The sequence below is a fragment of the Calypte anna genome, chromosome 2, assembly GCF_003957555.1.
Source record: "Calypte anna isolate BGI_N300 chromosome 2, bCalAnn1_v1.p, whole genome shotgun sequence".
NCBI lineage: Eukaryota > Metazoa > Chordata > Aves > Apodiformes > Trochilidae > Calypte > Calypte anna.
In genome coordinates, this window is record NC_044245.1 from 71,978,870 (window position 1) to 71,997,956 (window position 19,087).

Below are 19,087 nucleotides of genomic sequence, written 5' to 3' on the forward strand. Positions count from 1 at the left end.
ACTTCTAATTCCCTTAGCTGCTGCTCCTAGGACTTGTGCTCCAGATCCTTCAAAAGCTTCATTGCTCTTCACTCTGATAAAAAAAAAAAAAAATTTCTCCTTAATTCCTTTTAGTTACTTTATTTTTTGTTTCCTTAGGATTTTAAAAAAGTAATGTTTATTCTGATACCAAACTTCTTTTTACTTGCACATTTTTTATCGCATTCTTATTATCTCCTTGTTATCCTGCATTCTTTCTTGATGTTTCCTCTTTCCAGTACTACTTGCTTTGTCTTCCTCTTCATATTTCTGTGCTTTACATTCCAGCCTGTATGGTTTTCTCTGACAGGATATAAATCCATATGAATTATACCTCTATTTAGGGAACACTTTGAACTTCTGTTTAAGAAAAAAATTCTAATTACAACAAGAGCCTATGAGTTGTGCCTGCATGTTTGAATGTCTCTGTTGTGATGAACTGAGAAATGTACTTTAAAAAAGGAGGATGGTCCTTTGGTTGATATTTTATGTTGGTGGCAAATAACCATAAATAAATTAAATAAATTTTAAAAAAATATTGTTCATGTATCAGAGAATCTGTGCAACTGTGTCTTCAGGCAAAAAGCACATGCAGTTCAGTAAGAGCTTGAAAGGAGTCTGGGTTGGAGCATATACACTCATGATATTAACAATAATACTTACTGGAATACAGTCAAGTTCTGTGTTTCGTTTGTCTGCTACATATATAGGTAGAAAGTAAGAAAAATAAGACACTTAATGGACAATAAAGCTCATCAAGATATGCCAGATCTTTCTTAGGAGACATTTAAAACTGCTAATACATAGCAATTGTGCTTTCTTCCCAGCAAAAGCTCTAGAAATGGTAGCAGTCACTTACATATAAGAAAAATTACTTCATATCTCACAGGGGCTTGGGGCTATGTAAAAATGTATGTGTGTGTGGAGGGAGGTGGCTTACTTTCTGTCTATTTTCCAGCAAGGAAATATATATAGACAACAGAGCAAAAAATGTGCATCCCCCCACTGAATAACACTTTCTTGACTTTACAATTGTTATGTCTACAGTAGAGCCAACAGACAGAACCAGCAAAGTGTGCCAAGGCCTTATCTCTCTGTTAAGCTGTTGTTTGATGAAGTGCACTCAACAAGAAAGAACAGTCAAGATAACAATGAAGTGCTTCCACCCCATAAATTCTGAAAATCCCTCGTCATAGCATTGTGGAAACTGCAAAGAGAAATCCCATCTTCACACACACACACAAGCACACACAGCTGCTTCTGGTTTTAATGCAAAGTATTTCCATTTCCCTGTGGAAAAGGGGGATACTTTTTTATTGGGATCTGGTGTGAAATATTTTCCTGATTTTGAAATTAAAGTTTTCTAAGTTGTCAGGTACAGGAAACTATATATCTGTACTTCATTAAAAAAATTAGTGTAAACTCAGTTAATTAAGATGCTAACTGTTCTTAAAACACTCTGTAAATATTTCTTTGCAAACATGCATACCAGATGTAGGATGACAAGCATTGCTACTTGAACTTGATCTGTGAACAATAGAATAATGTATACCTCAACAGCATATTAACATCTTCAAAGACTATAATTTCCATTCCTCACCATAACAACAACAAAAAAACCCCAATAAACTAAAAACCAGAAAAACATAACCCACAAAAACCATAAGCATAAAACCATATAAAAGTGAAGACAAGGTGTAAAAAAAGTATTAGTTAATTTATCAACTACCTGAAATACTAAGTGGAGCTCGGTTAGACTTTCAGAAATATAAATCACATCTATCAGCCTTAGGTAAATCTCTGCAAACATTTGTTCTCCTTTAAGCTTCGGTTTTAATTTAAAAAAAAATGTTTCTAATGGTGATCATCTGTTTAATAGATGATGTAAGGCATGGTTGCAAATAGATTTTGCAGTGATCTGCATATTTGTACTTGAGATATTGCTACACAGACAAAAAATGAGGCAGAGCAAAGAACAGCAATATTACCCATATTCTCTGTCAAAGCTGTCAACATTGGCACTGGCGCTTGTCCCATTCTTCCATCATGGCCCTCTAAAGCTGCTGTTCATAACACAACTCCAGCTGAAAAGATTGATACTAACCTGCATTTAAATAGATTTCTGTCTGAAAAATTGTTGGAGCATATTTAATCATGAAAGGGGAAACATCTAGATGGTGTGTCATGCTCTTGATGGTGAAAAATGGGGCATATTGTGCAAAGCCTATAAAAGTGTTCTTTGTTTGGGATTTTTTTTAGTTGGCTCTGATACAGAAGCTAGAGTTGTATATCAGGACTTACCATCACACATTTAAGCATAATCTTAGCTTTTGATCCAAAAGAATTTCAGGACTTTATTGTTTCTGTGAAGTACAGTTGCCCAGAATTAGAAGTCAAGTAAAAAGTAAAGTGAGGCAGTAAACACAATGTTCTGTAATAATTTTTCTATCTGTAAATACTGTTAATTTATTCTGCTGTATTTTGTTGGGTAAATAATATCACTGGCAAATTATTAACTTTAAATAATTTTAAAGAATGAGATTTCCATTTGAGGGAGAGAGTTCATAAAGACAAAAGTAATAAAATTACCAAAAGCACAGAAGTTAGAATATGAAGCTGAATATCCAGCAGATGGAGCTTTTTACCTCTAAAATGCTTCATTTTATCAGAGTAAATTTAACTGTAATGTGGCTGTTAAGATGTGGTCCAAAATATAAAAATTACAGCAAAGATTGTATCAAAGTCAACTAAGACAGTAGCATTATTAAAAAGCTTCCGCTGTTATTAAAAACACTTATTACCTGCTTTTAATCTCTTTTCTGGGCAGCAAATAATGCAAAAATAACTTTATTTGACTAGGACTTACTACATAAGTGAACGTTACTATAGTTTCCCTTCTGTTTGGTTCTAATTTTTTTTTTTTTTGTACCTAGATTCGGACATTCAAAGGACAGCAGAATTACTATTCTTATATAAATTTCTACGTATTTTATTACCAGAAAGCACAGTTATATTTTTGAAGATTCCAGAAAGTCATAATGCATACTGAGCTGAATATAAGTTAGATAAATATTTTCATAGACTCTGCATGGAATTGATTAGCCTTCATTTATGGTAAGGAGATACTGAGGAGAGAAACGAGGCTATGTCAGTGAAATTTTTATGAAATACAAATAAATTTTGTTATTAATATTTCTGAGGAAAACTTGAGACAACTTGAGGATAGGTTAATATGTCCTTATTTCTACTGTAGAACAGTGTGTGAACTTGCCTTTAGTTTTGATGAAGGAAGACATTTACCCTGTTGTTACAGATAGCCTTTTTTACCAGAGAACTTAAATGGTAGTTTCACAGGAGAAAGCTTACTTGGAGGATAAATAAGTGCTTCTGGAAAGATAGGTTTTGCAAACCAAGGGAGGGTGCGTTTTGCACCTTCTTTTTTATATTCTAGGAGCATATTCAATCATTCCCCCTGCAATATTTTGGATTCAGCTTCTGATGCTTAAAAAGATGCCTAAACCTCATCCTGCTTTTACAGAATTCCAGCTGTGGTATGCATAAGTCTGGAGACCTTGTGTCAAGTGTCCATATTAAACCTAAGTAAAACCAGAATGTATTAGGAGTGACAAGAACTCATTCGACTGTGATCTGTGAAAAGGATAGGTTTTTAGAGGTGGTGCTTGCTTTGTTAATTATTTAAGAAAAAAGCAGTGAAAAAGGGTATGATTTGTGTGGCTGCTGTGTTTTTGCATTAATATTACACAAGTATCTATGAAGTCTCGTATTTTTAGAATAGCACTATACACAATTCAAGGTCTAACTGCATTAAATCCTGAGTTCCATAAGGTTCCTGCATGCATCAGCCAAGCTTTCATTTTGTTTTTCTCATAAAGATAGAAGTCACAGGACAGCTCCTGAGACCCTTATTAAAAACACAGATTTGCACTGGAACACTGGAGAAAGGTAGAGGGTATTGCCTTGGATGTTGCCTTTGAATCTTGTGAGTCTATGGATTCAGTCCCATTCAGAGCAGCCAAGTGACTGAGAAGGCTCAGTTGAAGACAGGCTGACAGAGACAGAGTCTCTGAGGTGATTTTATAGTGGCTTTCTAGTATCTGAAGGGGGCCTACAAGAAAGCTGGGGTAGGGCTTTTTACACGGGTGTGTAGTGAGAGAATAAAGTGAAATGGTTTCAACTTGAAGAGGGGAGATTTAGGTTAGACATTAGGAAAAATTCTTTCCTGTGAGACACTGGCACAGGTTGCTCAAGGAAGTTGTGGCTGCCCCCTCCCTGGAAGTGTTCAAGGCCAGGTTGGATGGGGCCTTGAGCAACCTGGTCTAGAGGAAGGTGTCCCTGCCTGTGCTGGGGGGTTGGAGCTGGATGATCCATAAGGTCCCTTCCAACCCTAGCCACTAGAAAAAAGCAAAAAAGAAAAAAAAAAGAAGATAATTGTCTGTGCCTACTGGCATAGATGTTTTCTAACCTGTTTCTAACTTTTAAGCCATTTATTGTGTACTTACAGGCTGGAAGCCCAGAGAAGGCAGAGAGATAACACATTTAAAAATGAGAGAATTTATGAATTATTTTAGTAAATAATGACAAATTAGCTCTGATTTTGACCCCTCCCCTATGCCCTTGTGCAAGCACTGTGTGTTTTTGCCCCAGAGAACAGAACTGATCCACATTTAAAATGTAGATTGTCTTTAGGTCTCCATTTAATGAGCATGATTCTCTGCATTAATTTGCATTGGACCATTACTGCCCTTGATGTTCCTTTTTGGGCATCTGAATCCCCCACCAAGAAATATGAATTGCTCTTGACCCTTAAAGCCATTGTTTCCTTCCCAGAAAGTGTTCTTCCTTTCTCTAGAGAAAACCCTTATTCTTCTTTCTCTTTTCTTTACCTCTACCCATGCTTTGCTTTCTTTGCAGCTGTCACTGCATTGATGGAAAATCAATGTTTCAGTGGGTTCCAGCATGGCAGACTTAAGGGAATCCAAATTCCCTTTGGGTTTCTGTTCTCTGTGTGCAAGGCAAGACATACACAGAGGGAGGCTGTGCCTGCTGAAATCCCACCCAGGGCAGGCCAGGGGAAAATGCTGCCAAGAATTTTCCTTTTTCTGTCAGTGTTGGACCTCGCAGTCACAGGACACAGTGGGCCACATAGAAATAAGGTTCAAGCACCGGAAATAAGGGCAACTGAAGGCAGCGCTGCTTTTGGAGTTTCTAGAGGTCAGTGATAGAGGTACAGATGTTCATACCAAGCAGACATGAGCCCTCTCCTCTCTAATTCCTGTTCCTCTGTGGCCCTTTATTATCAGAGTGTTGGCAGAATCGACAGAATAAGTGGCTTTGAAGTTTGCAGAGAAAGATGCAGGCTAGGAAGAAAAGAGCTGGACTTGTCAGTTGGAACTGGAAATACTGTACAAGCCTTCAGGGGTCCCTGAGGCCTCTGCTTTCAAATCAGAGAAAGAACAGCTCTATGCGAAAGAATTGGGGCTAGTTGTACTCCAGAGTGGGAGAATGGACTCCTAAGGCTCTGCTGAATGAATGGAAAATGAAAAGGCGGGAGCACTGCTCAGAAATACTATTTTGTGTGCTGTGGAGTTCTGCTGTCTCCTACCAGTTCAGAGTAGGGGGACTGCAGCTTGACATGGCGGAGGTTAAGGTGAGACCAGAGGGCAAACTGCACAGCCATAGACATAAAAGTGTCTGTGTAAATACTTTGTTCAAGATCCTCCAACACTTGATTCTCAATGGTGGTGATGGCAGGAGAGTGACTATTCATGCCATATTGCTGAATGGGGTAGGGTGTTTTTGACAATTTTTCCTAATGTGTTGAAGGAGAGAGGATATGCAAAGCGGATGATAATGTAATAAATGTCCTGTTTGCATAAAAGCACTGCAAGATGTAAGGGATATATAGGAAGGAGAGCTGGATGCTAAAGGAACCATTTATTTATATTATTAACTCATAAAACAGCAGAAATGTAATTGATTAGAAAGGATGTGACATTTATCGTTCACATTCCTACTTTGCATAAATCTTCTCTGTTACTTTGTTGAACATGAAATGAAATTTTGAAATGAAATGAAAAGAAATGAAAATGAAATTTTGAAAAAAATATAGCAAGCCACAAGAAAGAAAATCTAACCCCATTGGTACATGTAATTCAGACAGTATAATTTTATCACTAACATCTGAAGAAGAAAATGCAGAAATGAGTCAGTGTTGGGGATTGAAATGAATATTGGCTTTTCTTGCAAGTAGATATTTAGAGTTCAGCCAGACTAGGCCCTGTCTTGCTTTTTGCTCGTTGGCTGAGATATCAGAACCCTAGGTCTCACTGAACTATTGTTGAGCTCAAATTGAATTGTCACCTGGAAAAGTACTAAGGATTCATTAACATAGTGAAAAAGCACTGAAACAGGCCCCCCATGAACTCTAGTTCCCCCCAGGAACTCTAATACATAATGAAGAAAGAGACCATTCTACCTTGAGACAAAGGAAGACTGACCAATTTTAGGTGCAGAGAGAACAAAAGTCAAAGGAGAATGCAGAAGAAGCAAGACGCCAATTACCTTGGGAGAAGGTGTACTTTAAATGGTCTGATTGGGTAATAGTTCATGTGCATGTAGTGGGGGACAGACTGTGGGACCTGAAAAGGCACAAGTAAAATACAGGTGGGATCCCTCTTTACAGGTACCCAGCTTGAGATACAAATAAACTGAATCTGTGTCAGAACCTGGAGTCCAAACTACTTTTTAGAGTTCAAGGCTAAGAATGGATCCATCCACACCAAGACTTCTCTCTGAGGAGTTGAGAAAGCAGAGGGGGGCAATCTGAAATTTGTGACTCAGCTGGAGAGTTTTCCTAGAATCTTAACATTTAAATGACTTCATAGCCCCTTCAACTGCATACTTAGACAAAAGAGATGTGACTAACATATCTGATAAAGTTAATTGCACTAGACTTTTTCTTACACAACAGGAATCTGCACACTAGAGCTAACTGCATTTTTGGGGTGCAGTAGCATCAGATAACTTTCATTTGTGGAACGGACCTACATTTTACTCCTTTTGGCTTTTGGAAACATGTAATTAAAAATATTTAATTATTTTTTAGTATGTGAAAGCAGCCCACAGAAAAATAAGCTTGTGAAGCTATAAAGGGACCAGAAGAATGCAGATACAGAAGCTTAGTTTTAGTACAAAAACAGTTGGAAGACAACAGGATTGTAATTTAAATAACATCTCATTAGTTGCTTTAAATACTCACTGCCACCACCAATTGCTTTTTAAGGCTGGAAACAGAAGCATATAGCACTTAGGAAAAGCAAAGGATTGTTACCTCTGGTAAGCTTAACAGAAGATGAAGGCTCCCTTGAAAGAGTGTAAGATTCTGATAAGGTTTCTTAGCAGCTTTGAATTTTACTGATTATACAGTATTTGGAAATTAAGTCAAATAGCTACATTCTTGATTGTATCTTTCTATAGCACTTCCTCCACTTTTTGGTATTAATAGCAAAAATAATTTAGAAGTATCTATTATTAAGACTCAAATTTACATAAGCAGTTTAGTAGTTGATGACTTAATGTGTAATATGCTCCTTTCCTCACAAATATTCTGGTACGATTCACACGTAGTTTTAAGAGAACAGGTTGAGTCAAATCATGAGACAATGATTTACCAGCTTCAGTTAGACAGACTATCTTAGAGAAAACTATGAAATCAATCTTTTGAAACCTTTATTTTGTTCTTGTTGTTGTTTTGTTTTACTTTTTAATCAAGGATAATTTTATAATCATAGCTTGCCTAGATGAAATTAGTGGGTTTTTTTCCCAACTGCCTCAGTTGCAGCTAGACTGTCTCACTTTTGAGACTGCTCTCAGTCAATGTTTTTATACATATCCCTTGATCCAGAAGGACTGCCTCTGAAGGCTTTCTTCCTGAGTTTTCCCATGAGATAAAGCATTTTTCCAGAGGTGATTTCTTCCTGTTCAGCTTTACAGTGTTTTCCAGGTCTCTCCTGCTTTGGTATCCATACATGAAGATACTGGAAGAGTTGGAAGTTGGGCTATGCTAATACCATTTGGTTCTTTTAACTCATTCTTGTCTTAGCCACTGATTACCTTAAGAAGTGGCTGGAGAAGATGAAGGCAATCATATTGGCTAATGTAAACATGTTACATTTCATCTGCTTTTTTTCAAAATTGAAAGCATCAGAGTTTAAGGACACCAAGATTTTAGGATCTGCCATTTCTAAAATTTCTAAGTGTTCATGGGTTTTAACCTTCAAACTAGTAGATGACTTGGGACTAGTCCTTTGAAGAATCTGCCTGTGTTTTCACATCTAAGTGGCTGCAACTGCAACACTCAGTCTGGAGTACTGAATTTTAACAGATGAAATATTTTCCAAGAGGAGCCTTGATCATGAAATTAGGTCTTCCCTTGGTGCCCAAATACTTTGAAAATTTCAAGTCCAAGGTATTTTCTTATGACTGTGGTGTGATGATGGGAACGATTTTGATTAATTATCTTCTGAATCAATCTTGGCTACTAACTGTAGTTACTGCTACTTACTGTGTATGTCAGTTGCTGTGATTTACTGTCGGTTACTTACTATGTATTTAACTATTATCAGACATACCTAAATGTGGTAGTAGCTGCTTGAACATTTAATATATATATCAAAGAAAGGAAATATAATAATAGAGCACTTAGTTAAAGTTATGTTTGTTTTCCAAATAACTGAAAAAATTACAAATATTCTTAAGATGAATTTGTAATCTAGAGGCATTTACAGTTTTGAATGTGATCTCCGCAGTATGTTTCCCTGAAGCCAAAGAGAAAACAAAAAATAGTAACTATTATAGTAATATAACATTATAATATTATAGAAGTATAATAAAAATATAATAAAACCTCCTCTCTGCCCAAAATATCAAAAGCAGTAACAACAAAAATATCCGATCCCAAACAACCAGACATCCGAAAAGAAAACTAATTATACTTGCTTCTTTGCATGTTTAGATTCTCTAATGCACCTTCATAAACAATCATGATACCTTCTTCTTTCAGAGTTAATGAGCCAAAAAGATGAAAGTTGTTTCAGTTCTTCTACTTCCACAGTTGCAATTGTTCCTACTCAAGTCTTCTAAAAGGCTAAATTAAATAAAATGTAGATTTAGCTGCTGAATTTTCAAAGGAATACTCGTGTGATAGCTGAATGCATTCCTACTAATGGCAGGCCTTTATGTAGTTTATATAAATGAATTATGTGGAAAACAACTGAAATGAAAAACTTGGTTACAGATTCAGGCACCATATATCTTGAACATTAGCTCTCATGAAACATATATAGATATATACATACATACATACATAAAGTCATATATATGTATATAATGTTTTAACATACAATGTAAAGATGCATATGCTCACTGTAATTACATTTTTTAGGCAACAGTCCTGTTACCTAAGAAAAGGTTATACACTAAGATGTTTAGAAGATGCATTGGACTCCTGTTCCCCTAGCTACAAGATGATTCCTTTACAGGTAATTCTTAGACAAAATACATACCTGGGTATTAGTTGAGCTTTAGTAGGAATTTCCAAGAGATGTACCTAATTATTTTGCTACCAGTTCATGTGATCCTTGAAACTGATGCAGTGTTTGGAATATTAGAACATAGGAGTGGAAAAAAAAATCCCACATTTAAAGTTCTTGAGAGAAACAACACTGAGTGAAGTGGAGAGAATTACTTCATCCATGATTCTTAATTTCTGTTAAAGACAGAATATACATGGTTATATACATATGACCAAGATTTTTTAGCATTCAATTTTTTAGCATTCTGTCAGCCCATGTGGCATGATTATGCAGAACTGAATGAATGGAAGTAGTAGTAGCTAGCCAGGAATTGGGTTTCAACCTTGAAATTTGGGATTCCCCTAATGTGGGAACTCTCTCATGACTAAAATTAAGCATTATTTGGGAGATTAAAGCTTCCCTGAGCAGAAGTGCTGATTATGCTGATTAAAGATGTTATTTTTTTTTTTAAATTTATTTGAGAGTTGTACAGGAAATCTCTGAGTTTTACAGCAGGACTCAAGTGTGAAAAGAGACCAAACAAGCTCTGATACCATTTTCTTCACACCAAAAGTTCCATGTTCACATGCCTGTATTTCCCTCTACCTTCTGAGCAGCAGTCACCCAAGACAACTGATAATGATGTAGAGATTTCCCAGCTGCACCCTATGGAAAGAGTTTAGGCAAAAAGTTGATTGCACTTTGTTCTGAAATCAGAATAATCTGAATCAAACAAGATTAGATATCACTGAGAAAGAATGAGAATATTATTACTTTACTCCATCACAAATCAATTTTTTTTTCTCCCCAGCAAGCAGCTACAGACCATGTCTTAAATCAAACTTTTTATTTGGGATTGAAATTAAAAAGCAAATCCAGATGAGCCACTTAAGTCTCATATTGGCTGCAATGACATACTGTGCAGTTCTTCTGGGCCAAATTTTTCATGTGGATGACCAATCTAATTTATTCTCTGACTTCAGTGAAATTTTCTTGAAATATTCTCCTTACTTTTTTTAATTCTCAATCATAAAATAAGAATTAAGACGCATAATGCATAAAGGTGCTATTTCTTTTCTAGAATTAAGAGATGTTTGCTTATATGTACGACTGTGTACTTTGCTTCCAGTTGAGTGTAAAAATAAGCATCTCATGGGACATCAAATGTATAATGTTCTTTTTTCTGGCTGCTTTAAAAGAAACACAGTAAGTCAATTTGCATTTTGAAATCTGCTGAGAGCAACTATGGATCATTAAGTTCTTCTGAGTTTCACCTGGTAAAGCGTGTAGAGGAGTCCTCTGCAATATCACATGATGACACTTTCATTATCTGAAACTATTTCTGTATGCAGACAAAACTGTTCCTGTAACATAATTGTCTCACTGTGCATTGTGTACATGGAAAACTGATTTGCATTGTTACTCTTGGGCCTTTGTGGTTCACCAAGGGATAAAGAAATCATGTGTATGCACTGTGGACCTTAGAGAACCATATTATTGCTTTGATACTTTTTAATGTATGAATATTTAAGGACAATAAGATGGCAATTTTTTATTCCATAACTTTCTGTATATCCATGAGAGAATTTTAGTATGATCCAGAGAGTAAAAGGGCTTTTCTGTTCATATTTTAAAAAGCGTGACTAAGAATTTAAATTAACTCCAATAATTACTGTATGTTAACTACCAGTGAAGCACACTATATGCCATTCAAGGTGGTTTATATTTAAAACTGTATTTGCAGGTTCTATTTCCACCATCTAATTTAAAACTTAACTCTCTCTATATAGAAAGCCTATTTATTCATATTGCCTATTTATGTCATGAGCAAAATAAATAAAATTACACCCATATTGCACATTTTCAGTATATTTGTACTGTTGATTAAGCATTACCTTTCTACAAGTAAGCTGTTTGCATTAATGCTGTGTGTGAAATCATACCTACCAGGTACCAGCACGGGGATATACCAAAGAGGATTCAGTCTTGCCCTATGAAGAGTTTCAAAATGTAGTCATGTTTTCTGTGATTCCAGTCTAAAATAATTAGGTGAGAAACAAGTGCTTTTTTTTAAATTTCAGTCCCACAGACATGGTGAAAAATATTCGCTGCTTAGAAAAAAAAAACCAAAACAAAGCAGAAGAGAAAGAATCAAAGCCTCAGACCTAAGCCTCAAGCTTCAGGTTTTTTGAGTTAGCAAAACATATATTTTTTATCTGAGGTCACATTCTCCATTTCTTTCTGCTAGGAAGCAACACTTTATTTGACTTACTTATTTCCAAAAACAGTATTAAAATTTTAAATGTTATGGCTTGGGTAGCCTTCTAAAATCTACCTGACAGTAGGAATGTAATAGCAACACTAAAGATAAATAACTAAAAAGAATTATCCTTTTTCTCTTGCATCTTTACTCAGTTTTGTATTAAAATTCTCTTTAATGGCGTTCTTCCAGAAACTTAAGCCTGCCTTGTATTCTGTTTCTACATTGATCTTTCATGTCTTCAGCTAGTTTTTGTAAGGTTTTTTTAACATACTGATGACTGAGTTAATGACTATATTTCTTTTTTGTCAAATGTACTTGAATTTTGCATTTGTTACTAATTAGAAATCAAAGAATCTCATTAAAGGGGCCTTGTAACCTTTTTCCACAAGGAGAAAAGGCTAAGATTTCTCATCTGTAAAACTGTACAACTGTCAGCACCTAATGGGTTTGTCAATGTTATTAGGAGTAAATAATAAACACAGAAAATGACTTGACATGAACTTTTTCAAAGAATCTACAATGAGCTTCACGTCACAGATCAATTTATTTCCAAGAGAGTAACTATTTATTGAAGGCACTAAAAGCTTCAGTGAGAAAACAGAAGCATTTTCATGTTCAATTAGCCAAGATCCCTTTCCAAAATGTGAAATTCATAAATGATGACGGATACACAGCATATAATTATGATATATTTTGGTGAAGTGTGTGAGACCAACTGACATCATATATCTGGACTTGTGCAAAGCTTTTGACACTGTCCCACACAACATCCTTGCCTCTAAATTGGAAAGGTGGATTTGATCAATGTATCACTCAGTGGATAAAAAATTGGCTGGATAGTCTCACTAAAAGAGTGGTTGTCAATGGCTTTATGTCCAAGTGGAGACCAGTGATAAGTGACAATCTTCATGGGGTTGGTACTTGGGCTTCTGCTGTTTAAGATCCATTTGTCTCTACTGGCCACATGGATGATGGCACTGAGTGCCCCTTCAGCAAGTTTGCTACTGGTACAAAGCTGTGTAGAGTGGTGTGGTAAACTCACTGGAGGGAAGGGATGACATCCAGAGGGACACTGACAGGCTTGAGAGGGGAGCCTGTGCCAACCTCAAGAAGTTCAACAAAGACAAGTGAAAGGTCCTGCATTTGGGTCAGGTCAGTCCCAAGCACAAATAATTATAGGTTGGGCAGAGAATGGATTTAGAACAGGCCTAAGGAGAAGGACTTGGTGAGGTTGGTTGATGAGAAGCCAAGAACATGAGCCAGCAATATGTGCTTGCAGCACAGAAAGTCAACTGTATCCTAGGCTGTATGAAAAGAAGCACAACCAGCAGGGCAAAAGAGGGGATTCTTCCCTCTTCTCTTCTCTTCTTCTTCTCTTCTCTTCTCTTCTCTTCTCTTCTCTTCTCTTCTCTTCTCTTCTCTTCTCTTCTCTTCTCTTCTTCTTCTCTCTCTTCTTCTCTTCTCTTCTCTTCTCTTCTCTTCTCTTCTCTTCTTCTTCTCTTCTTCTCTTTCTCTTCTCTTCTCTTCTCTTCTCTTCTCTTCTCTTCTCTTCTCTTCTCTCTTCTCTCTTCTCTCTTCTCTCTTCTCTCTTCTCTCTTCTCTCTTCTCTCTTTTCTCTTTTCTCTTTTCTCTTTTCTCTTTTCTCTTTTCTCTTATCTTATAAGACCCCACTTGGAGTACTGGGTGCAGTTCTGAAGCCCCCAGCACGGGAAAGACACAGAATAGTTGGAGCAATTCTAGAAGAGGGCCATGAAGATGATAAGAAGGCTGGAGCACCTCTCCTTCTAGGAGAGAGTTGTGGTTGTTCAGCCTAGAGAAGAGAAGGCTCCAGGGAGACGATATGGTGGCTTCCCAGTATCTAAAGGGGGCCTACATAAGGGATATTTTACAAGAGCATGCAGTGACAGGATGAGGCATAATGGTTAAGAGGGTATTAAGTTAGACACTATGAAGAAAATCTTGAGTATGATGGTGGTAAGACAGTCAAACAGATTTCCCAGAGAAGTTGTGGGTGCCCCCTCCCTGGAAGTTTTCAAGGCCAAGTTGGATGGGGCTTTGAGCAACCTGGTCTAGTGGGAGATGTCCCTGTATATGTAAGGGTTGAAACTAGATGTTTTTTAAAGTCCCTTCCAAACCAAACCATTCTATCATTCTGTATTTTTTGCTTGTGTCATTTTAATCTCTTGTATTTCCATGTCATAAATTTGCATTTCTATTTTCTCAAGAAATTGCCTCCTATTCTATATGATGAGATAATTCTTATTGCATTTGGATATTTTCACACATTAGAATAAGATACATAAACTGAATGCATATTCATTCACATAATAAAGTTTGAAAATAGCAAAATATTTGAAGTTCCTTCCCCTCACCATCACTACAGGTAACAACATATAATTTGATAGCTTCAAGCAGTCTATCATTCTAAAGGGAATAAAAATGGCTGTTCTATTTTCAGTGCTGGTAAACCCACCCAGAAGTTTGGGCAAAACTGGCTCACAGTTTGGTAAATTTTTAAATACTTTTCTTCCTATTATCCTTAGTCAAAGAATAGATGACTGCAGACTTGGCTCTTACTATACAAAAAAATACTTCAGTGTTCTTTATGTTGTATTGAAGATGTCATCTGTTATAGAATTGGTAAGACTGAAATGATTATGATATACAGATTTTGAAGGAAATAAATTAAAAAATATCAAAGAAAAACTAGTGTTCTTTATATATTTCAGGATTACTTAGCCGTTTTAAAAACGATACGCATACAGCATCCATGATAGATAAATCATACACATATATCTAATTAAAATGATAGCATTTGCCCATAAGCAAACAAAACAATGCTGCTTTATTAGAAAAGTGTTTCAGTTGTCTATAATCTTTCATAAGTCTGACAAAATTTAATTCTTTGGGAGGAATTTGAAACCTGATTTTCTTCTTCAGGCTAGCTTTCTGGAATGTTTCAGTAATGTGATCAAAAGATTTCTTCTAATTAGTTTAAGGAAATCATACTGGTTTCATATTGAAAGAAGACCAAGAACATTCTGTTCCATTTTAAAGAAATATATACAGCTTTCTGGCATGAACATGAAAATCAGAGAGCTCCCTTTTTTACAAGTATAGCATTCTGCTATTCTACAATACTCCTACTTAAGTACAAGTTTCTCTGAAACCTTCAGTTTGTATCTGCCCAGTAGTGGCTTGTGCAATGCGTGCAGGTCCTATAGATACCCTGGGAAGAGATAAAGCTGAGCATGCACCACCCCTAAAAACAGGAACAAAACTTAATCTGCATAGCTGCTACTCTCCTCAGGAGCTGTAAAGGTGGAAGTGGCCACAATGGTACTGAAGTAGGAAACAGGAGGATTTTCTTTGTTCTTGGTCTTTCCTTCAGTGGTGCTTGGCAAAGAGAGAGGACCTTAAATATGAATGACAAATACTGAAGAGGTACAGCCTCACGTTGGTACAAAAGACAAGTACTTCACAGATGGTGTTGAACTGTGACTTAGAAAAGCAGGAAGGACAAAGTTTCACATATAAATAATGATGGAAAATGTCAGTTGTGACATTGTAAAAAAATTCCATTCTTCCTTTGCAACCTTGTTTGGTTTCCTTTCTGTGAGTGGTTTTTTGTGTTCTTTTTCTACCCGTAGGGTACCCAGCTGCATTTTAATGGGTGAAAAAAAATTGACGTGTAGAAAGTTTTCTAGTTGTATTTCAGTATGTACTTTTATCCAAAACAGTATTCTTTGGCTTAGAAATATTTTAACTAGAAGCAAGAGTACAACAACAAATGTGCACAATATCTACTGGAAAAAACAACCTGATGCAGTGCATTAATGGTTAAATGTTGAACAATCAAGATAATTAGTTCTGTAGGCATTAATATCTTTGAAGATAATTATGCAATAATATGAGTACACAGCGATCTCCATGAACAGGAAAATTTAAACAAGGAAATATTACAAACCCTGCGTATAGGATGGTATCATCCTGACAGAATGAGGAAACAGAGGAATGAAAACACCTCACTCAACCCTTAATACAGAAATAAATAGCAATACTAATGTCCAAAACATGAAACTATTTTGTCTTTATTAAAAGGTAATTAAATTATTCAATCATGTGATTTAATGCACCCTTGTTTTCCTTAAAATGTAGCTCATACAAAGTCAATAAATAAAATAATAAAATGGCAAACTGAATTTCTGAAGCATAAAATAACTTTCAGTTATACATGATATTGCTGAATTTGCATTTTTCTGTCACATTAGGCTCATAAGACAATGTTTTCTTTTTCATGTTTGAAGCAGTGAGAGATTGCTTCGATTAAAAGTTACTATGTGCTGATACTGAAAAAAGGAAAATAATCAATCCTCTCCTATTTTTTTTTACTAATGAGTAATCATATTCAGAAAGAGAGATTTTTTGTGGCTTTGCTTTATTGTTTTTGAGGTTTTACTGGTATCATGTGATGTTAAATCAGTGTCTTTAATAAATAGGAGGAATTTATATTTTTCTAAAACGTATAGCCAGGTAGCTGTGGATCTCATGGTTGCTTCAGTATTTTTTTTTTCTATGTGTTTTTTAAATTGTTAGGGTTTCTTCAAGCCTTATTCTTAATCCTTAACATAAGGATATTCTTATCCTTAACCTAAGGACAAATAATATTTGACTTGGGTGATAGTGACCAGATAATTCAAATAATGATAATTTAATATTTTTGTGAACTCCTAAATCAAGTATATACTAAAAAAAAGCAACTTACATTAAAAAAAATCCCAGAAGATTACATTGAAGGAATAAAATATTTCCAGATATCAGCAGCTTTGTCCTTAGCAAAAGGACATTAAAGATATGTATAAAATTAGTATGATGGTGAGAAAAAGGGTTTAGTTTACAGATGTCATAACTATTTGAAATTAAATGTAGGTAATTATATTTTATTAATATTATTTATTTTATATTGTCTTTTAGAAACTATCATGTAGCAAGCCATTATTCCACTTGTGTTTTATACTTAAAAGTGGACATGTTTCCCAGGATTTGAAGGTTTACTGTAATTGTGTAGTTCAGGCTTAACTGATGGCTTCTGGTGAGATTAATGAAATGGAGAACAATTTTTTGAAGGTATTCCCATATGTATTCTCAAAGGGCTGTGATTACTTTCACTTACAGAGCTCCAGTTAATACCTGTACTGTAGAAAATAACCTTATGTTAAAAACACCATTGTTAACTATATTTTCCTGTAGTTTCTGACTCTCTGGGTAGAAGGGAACATCTGTTTTCTTAAGAAGCAAAGGTGTTGATGTTTTGTAAAGTTCTAAGACAAGGTTATAGATACTATGTTTTTTTCTCTTACATTATTTTTTTATAGACTGTTGCTTGAAAAAGAGTAATTAAAGCCATTGTGTCCTCAGTAAAATGTGATTAATGCTAGGAAACAACCCCTCATCAGGACAGTAGCAATGAGAAGCACTGTTGTGTCTGGGACTTTGGTAGTATTTTTCTGTCACATCTGCACTTTGAGAGGTGGGGAGAACATCTCATTTCAAACCTTTCAAGCTTTTCTAACTGTAACAAGAAAGGTTAATAAGGACTAATTAAGAGTTCTAAGTAAGTTTTTAAAACAAGTGAAAGATAACACATCATAGGTGTGTTATACGCAGATGTAAATGAAGAAGGAGAAAGTGATTTCTGGACATCAAAGTTACTTGCAGCTGTCTGGGAAGCTTTCAACTCGAGGTTTAAAAAGCTTCATGAAGTGGATTTTTTCTTTTCTTACCCTAATTGAAATTTCTTAAGTGTTTTGTGAAAGTTATTCAGTGCTAAAGGTAGGAACTATTGAAATCTACTCGTAGCAAAAATCCTCTAAACTTAAAAATGAAACCCCTTTGAACAACACGCCATCCCAACTGAAGGGCCTATGAACAACAGAGATCTATCAGCTGTACTACTGCTCTACACAAATTGTTATAATGACACCTTAATGTAACAAGAGACTGGTTTTAGTAAAATTATGATCATGAAACATAACTCCAAGAAATGCCACAGCTTTGATTTTTGTCAAAAGATTACAAGATGGAGCAGCAATGGCACTTTGCTAAAAGAATAGATCTGGAGAATGCAAACTTTGGCCAGAGGCACTGTGGGAGATGATGCTGATTAGTTAAGAGCTGCAAGGATCCAAAGCTCATGTGATATATCTACTTTCAGACTCTGGCAAGCAAACCTGAAAGATAGATGTTGAGACTGTAAAACTTCAAAAGAAGAAGCAAATATGAATGGACAGAACATAAAAATACATTGTGGCATTGCTAACATCTTCTTTTTATACTCTTTAATCTAGGTCAGAGTTGTAACTCTCAAGGAATATAAAAGCTAGGAAGAAGAGCCTCTGTTAAGTGAGAGTTCAGGTTATAAATAAAGGCAGGTGAGGTGATGTAAAGTTTGAGAAAACATAGCCTAGGAAGAAAGAACAGCTGCTAGAATTCCATCTGAAAACATGAATAATAAATACAGGCATATTAGGTAGCTTCCAATTTCATAGGTGAATCCTGATATTTTAAATCTGGGTTTTTAAAATAACATTTTGAAATAAAGAAGACGAGATATCCAGGAACAGGCCAAACCTGTATAAAACCTTCTTTTGGTTAACTGTTACAAAATTCAAGATTATTAACATGTGTGTCTCAAAGTCCCACAGTCCTTTACCATAGAGCTGCCATGGAATACTCTGTATTGGAATAAAATATGTAGACTTTTGTTTCCTTAGAAGTTACAGCTGCATCATTCTTGTAAATTAAGCTAACAATTAAGAAAAATATAACCAGATTTGACTCCTATTCCAAATGCTATCTGGGCATGGCCAGATACATGGCCATGTAAGAAGCACAAAAGACAAATAAAGCACTTCTAACATAAAAAGATCTGAAAAATACAGTGGAAGGACTCACGCTGACTTTGCTATTTCTGGGATTAGGCTTCATAAATAAGAGGGATCATTATGTGAAAATGTGTAAAGACTTTTTTTATATAAGTTCAGACAAAAAATCTCTTGTCTTGGCTTAAATAAGGGTCATATATTCTCATATGTTAGTGACAGATGAAATTAAAGACAAACATTATCTTTTAAGAGTGAGTTACAATATTTTTGGTTTTTGAAGGAGCATTATTTTACATACTTCGTTCCACATTACATTCCTCTTAAGAAAT